Here is a 6,000-nt window from a genome sequence, read left to right as displayed (position 1 = left end):
GGAGCCATTTAGCTCCTAGCTTTCATATCTCAGTTTCTAACGTTGTATGGAGGCTCACACCCAGGGGTGCCAGCTTGGATAAAATATTGAGGGGGAGGGCAGGTAAGCCCCACACAGCATAATTGATCACAAGGCACACACCATTTGACACACACCCATCAACTTGGGGGGTAGCCCCCTCAATATTTTATTAGGGGACTGAAAGGATCAGCCCTTGCATTAATCTTCTAAGCATCAATGTAGGCTTGTCTAAAAATTGTTTTGGTTTAGCAGGCACCAAAAGCAGTATGGCATGATCACATCTTACATAGGAATTCATACTCAAACCTTTGGAACCAGGGCCTCCCAGGACTTCTGGAGCCAATGCATCATGACCCCAAGATGCTCTCCCTAGATCTCGTTGAGCTGTCCAAGTTCCCAAAAGATCTCGGAGCATCTGAGACCCAGTGTGCAACAAAGGCCCTGCTTCCCAAGTGAGCCCCAGAACTTAAATGCTCTTTTTGTGCCAAGTTCTCTTGGTGCAAAAACAGTGTTCAAACCAGAGCTTTCCAGACTTTTCATGTTTGTGACATACTTTTTAGATATGCATCATTTTGCGACACAATAATTTAGTTTTACTAGCAAGTTAGAGGTTAAACTAACCGCTTTCCAGCCCTGGGAGGAGCACAGGGAGCAATCATGCAACACACCTACACATTGCAGCTGACACACTAATGTGTCGAGACACACAGTTTGGAAAGCTCTGATTTAAACTCTCTGCCTTGCTTGCATTTAACATGCGCAATTTCAACCAGTGGCTTTCAACTGCGTATGTGCACAAAATGTGATCGTACTATACAGTGAAGTACGTCTCTTTGCACATCTAGTGAAGGCAGCCTATACCAGCAGCTTTAGGTACCTCCAGTGGCGTAGCGTGGGTTGTCAGCACCCGGGGCAAGGCAAGTAATTTGCACCCCCTCTGCCCTAGGGGCAGAGAGCTGCGAGTGCGAGCGCACCCCAGATGTTGCGCCCGGTGCGGCTGGCCCCCCCTGCACCCCCCACGCTACGCCACTGGGTACCTCCTTCTGCAGTCACAGGCCCATCAATCCACACAAAAATATTGGTCAATTTTCTGCAGCTTTCTGTCTACTTTCCACACCCACAAATGCTTTCAGACCTGGTGATGTGGCTGTTTCGGGCTCCTAGCAAACACAAGCCCAAGGGACCAGCAACTGTCAGCAGGCAACTGGGGTGATCTGTGCAATCAATAGAATTATTTTGCCCTCCAGCTTCACAGCAGGTTGCTTTTGTCTGGAAATCACATTAATGTCTTCCTCATGGTGCAACAGTGGGTGACAGCATTACAGGAGGCTGGAGGCAGTTAGTGTGGTGTGTCATAGCAGGAGTTATTCTAAACACCATCCTCTCAAGAATTTTTTTTATATAAGGTATAAGAACTTATGTCTACTACATACATTATGAAGGTGCTTTTTGGAATTCAGACCACGGCCTCAGCCCATATTTAAAAAGGTTGAAAATTGCCAATAGCTACTCAAAACAACCTCTGCTGGTTTCTGAAACACCCTCTTGTGCAGTTAGATTTGATACACAGTAGTGAGCTATCAATTATATGATCAACGCAGTTTATATCAATTTCCCATTTAAGAAGCAGAAACGTTGAATCATTGCATGATTCTGCAAGAGAGTGATTTTACAGTTAAGCCTTGTGTTGTCAGATGTTTCTCATGGGTGAAGCATGGAGGAAAGATCACAGGATGCTTAAGCTACAGTGCAACTCCCAACCTTTCCCCTTGCCATCTGCACAGTTGGAACAGATCCTTTTTGTCAAAGATATGGTTTTCTTTTAAATCAACAGCTAAGATCTTGGGTCATTCTGTTTTTTGGAGCAAAGTGAAGATGGAAGTCATTCATCACACACATGCCTGCTATGACGCCTGCCTAAACTTCTGCACAAAAGTAAAAATATGTCCCTTGGGGAGGTGCAGATCACAGGACTTTCCCCTGGGACCTTCCTCTCTTCTCTCATATCTGGCTCTATAGACAATTGCATGGTGCAGAATTCAGCAACTCAGTTCCTACAACTTCAATCAATGGAACTGGAACTCCTACAGGTGCCACATAATCCCTGTTCCACATTTGTAAGAACTTGATCTTTTAATGAGGCAGCACCGAGTTTGGAACTCCCTGCCTATTAATATCAGACAGGTGCCTTCATTGTACTCTATTTAGTGCCTGCTAAAAAAAACCTTTTTAGATAAGCCTATCTAGCAGTTTAGAAAGCTGATGCAAGTTTCAACCTGGTTTTAGTCTATTGCAGTTCTTTTTTTTAGGAAAAAAAGATGACAATTCTCACCATGTTGTTGATACAGTAAGTGCCACACTTTTGGGGGGTGCCGGTACTGTGTACCCTTGAGTACCCCCAGAAAAAACCACCAGTCTATTGTTATTTCAACTTTTCATAAGTCTTACATTATTGTTGTTAATTGTCTTGGTGAGAATTTTGTTTTATCATTTTTGTAAACTGTGTCTCTCTCCCCACCCCCCACATCAAGAGGTTTATACATTTTATGAAATAAATAGCTTCTCCCCATCTTCTTCAGACTGGGAAGGGGACTGTAGCCTGCAACATCAGCCTTTGTGACTGGCAAGCAGTAGAAAGCCTTTTGATTGGCCCAACATGTTGCATGTTCAGACCCAGAGACCTCCCCCCTAAATAAATTCACACATGACTCAGATTTTAGTTTTGGTTTTTGGCAGAATTTAGGCCACAACTTTGTTGATTACAGCAAGTGAGTGGTTGTATAGGCTCTGGTTCGACTAGCTCCCCCCACTCTTGCAGGCAGCGCTGACCCAGGGCACCACATAGGTCAGCCAAGGGTGAACACCTGGGAAGGTGAAAAGCCGGGAACAGACTCTGTTCACCACCCAGATGCCCCCCTGGACCAGGTACAGGCACAACCGCCTCTCAGGGGTTGACCAAACCATCGACCAAACCTTTAACGGAATACCCTTCACATAGGGATGGTGAGAGCATTCTCCCATCCCTATCACCTGAACCAGAGCCTATCCGCCACACGAGCCCTGTGCTCACCACCAACCATTCAGACATGTAACCAATCCCTTAACCCCGCTGACGCGGAGGTCAGCCAAAAATCATTCCCAATTACAGACAGATGAACCCCATCAAGCCTGTAAAGGGAGGCAACACAGAAGGTAATGCCTGGGTGACGGATCACCGTCCCACCCAAGGTCAGAACCTTCTTGGCCACTGCACTCTGCACGCGCCTCCTGGCCATCTCAGTGGCAGCTGGGCATTGGCTAACATGCCACACATGTCGCTGCAACAGCTGCAACCAAAAGATTTTGGGTCCAGGAAGAGCTGCCTTCAACTCCTCCAAGTCCTCCTGCATGCGGGTCTGCAGGCTCAAGCTGGGAGCTTCCGGCAAATCATTCTCGCCCAGCTGCACCGCCATCGCCACAGGTGTGCCTTCCGCAGACACCTTGTTATGCACCATTGGGAGAAGCTCCTCCCAATGCATTCCTCGTTTGGACACCCAGGAGACGCACATGTGGTCGGGGAGCCCGAGCCTGCATCCAAATCTCTGCACCTCTTAGCTCTGCGTTTGGAGCAACGACTCCTCTGCCACTTGCCACCAGATGAAGGGACTCTACGCACTGGGAGATACTCCTCCAAAGACTGGACACTGAGCGCCTCCCTTGAAGGAACAGACCAAACCTGCGCAGAACTAAAAATATGTGAGGAGCTTGGCTGGGAGAAAATTTCCCCTTCCACATGCTGTGCGGGCTGAAGCCCCGAGCTCCCAGAACCTGGAGGTGCTGACTGCAAACGAGGCAGCCCTGACCGAAAGGCACCATAGTGCCCATACTCCTAGGATGACCCCTAGGACTAGCTGGGACTTGTATTCTGGAAGGCTGAAATTGAGACAGCAAAGCTCCAGAAGGATCATAAACCTCACTCCCTTCACTCACATCCGAAGGACCATGAGTCTCAAAAACAGTAGAGGATGTTGAGGGGCCGGGCTGCACATCAGGCTGCCTCCCAAATTGCTGGGCCAGTGACTCAAGTTCTGTATTGAAGCAAGCCATGGCAGCAGGGTCTGAGCCAATATTGGCCATAATTGCACTCAAGTGATCCATCAAGCTGATGAACTGCAGGGGCTGGCACAGAACTCAGTGACTGAGAGGGACCTCTAATGACCCTCTTAGAAGGGAGAGCAGGACTGGGGTTCCTTTTAATAGGTATTGCGATCCTTTCTTCTTGCACAGGGGTACTAATTACAATCACACAAAAGGACCCAGGCCTTGAAATGGTGCTCCAGTGCCAACAAGATGGCACTCCTGCCAAGGCAAAATGGTGCTCCCACAAAAAACTAGTCAGGAACGAACCTGTCCCTGCTATCTAAAATGGCGGCCAGAATGAAACAGGGATTTCCCCCCAGCCCTTAACAAATACCCAACTAAGCTAAAACAAAAGGGGGCACAATCAAGGCAAGGAGAGGGAATTCTAGCTGCAATAAAGGACTTAACAAGTGCTAATAGAGCGACAATCGCAATTGCCCAAAGTCGCATATTTGCTTCTGCTGGAGTCGGAACACCAGCCGCTGCAATGTGAGGGAGTGATAAACAGGCAGAGGCAAGCTCCACAATGGGAGCGCCCGGGGGCTGGAGCCCCAGAGGGGCAAAGCTCCTCTAGAAGGATGGGAAAGGGAAGGAAAGGGGAAGAGGACAACTCAAAAAGGAACAATAAAAGGCAATAAAGAAAGGGGGGAATTAAAAAACGGAAAGAAATCACCAAGACGATCCGTCAAAGGTAAGTCTCTTGGCTGCACAGAGGACACACTGTTAGCTTGTTCTGAATGCACGAGCCGAAAGAAGAAGCTCTGGGTCATGTGCATAGGTATAAATAGGTCCCTCTATCCATTTGGACTGCGCCCCATTGGTCAGATTGAACCCAACATCGAGGGACCTACCAATCAGGTGTTGTGGCAAACCAATCCAACCCACCCACAACATAGGAGGTTGGTCTCCAGGTCTCACTGCAACACGTGCCCTCTTTTCGGGAGGACACAATTTATAAATACAGTGGTACCTCAGGTTACAGATGCTTCAGGTTACAGTCTCCACTAACCCAGAAATAGTACCTTGGGTTAAGAACTTTGCTTCAGGATGAGAACAGAAATCGTGCTCTGGCTGCGCAGCAGCAGATGGAAGCCCCATTAGCTAAAGTGGTGCTTCAGGTTAAGAACAGTTTCAGGTTAAGTACGGACCTCCAGAACGAATTAAGTTCTTAACCCGAGGTACCACTGTACTTAGGCCTTTCGTCTTTATTTGCTTAACAAGTCAGTACTCCTCGAATGCTGTTCATTTGACTCTAAGCTCCAGGTGAAGTCTCTGACTAGGTATGTGCACCAAATTCATGTTTTTTTGTTTTTGTTTTGAAATTGCTTATGTGAAGCACAATGTAATTCACGATTTTGTGCCCTTGTTGAAGCAAGCACACATTGAGTGGGGTTCAGTGAATGTTCTTGGGATTACAATGCCCTGGACCATATTCTTTTCTAAATAGTTAAAACCTTTTCCCTGTAATAATAAAACCTGCTAGGTTAGCTTCCCTTTGTGCAAACGCATATGTGATCTAAGTAGTAAGACTTCACAAAATTACATAAACCAAAACAGGCACTGAAGTTTTCAAAAATAATGAAATCTTGTTAAAGAGAATCAAAATGCTGCACAAGAAAGTGGGTTGGGCTCAATAATTCACAATAAAATGGATGAAGTAACATGACATCACCAATTACATCGCTAGCTGTAACTTCTGGTACAATAAAAGTCTTGTACCTTTGTCCAGTGCCTTTTTTCTGGGGGTTCTCAATGATATGCAGTAGTGGCACATTTCCCCCCTAAATTGGTAAAAGTGTGGCACTTACTATAACAACTTCATGTTACAAAAAAGCACTGCCTTTGACCGATGAGGCCAGA

The sequence above is a fragment of the Podarcis bocagei genome, assembly GCF_964188305.1.
Source record: "Podarcis bocagei genome assembly, chromosome: Z".
In the NCBI taxonomy this organism is placed as follows: Eukaryota; Metazoa; Chordata; class Lepidosauria; order Squamata; family Lacertidae; genus Podarcis; species Podarcis bocagei.
Note: the sequence above shows the minus strand (reverse complement) of the source record.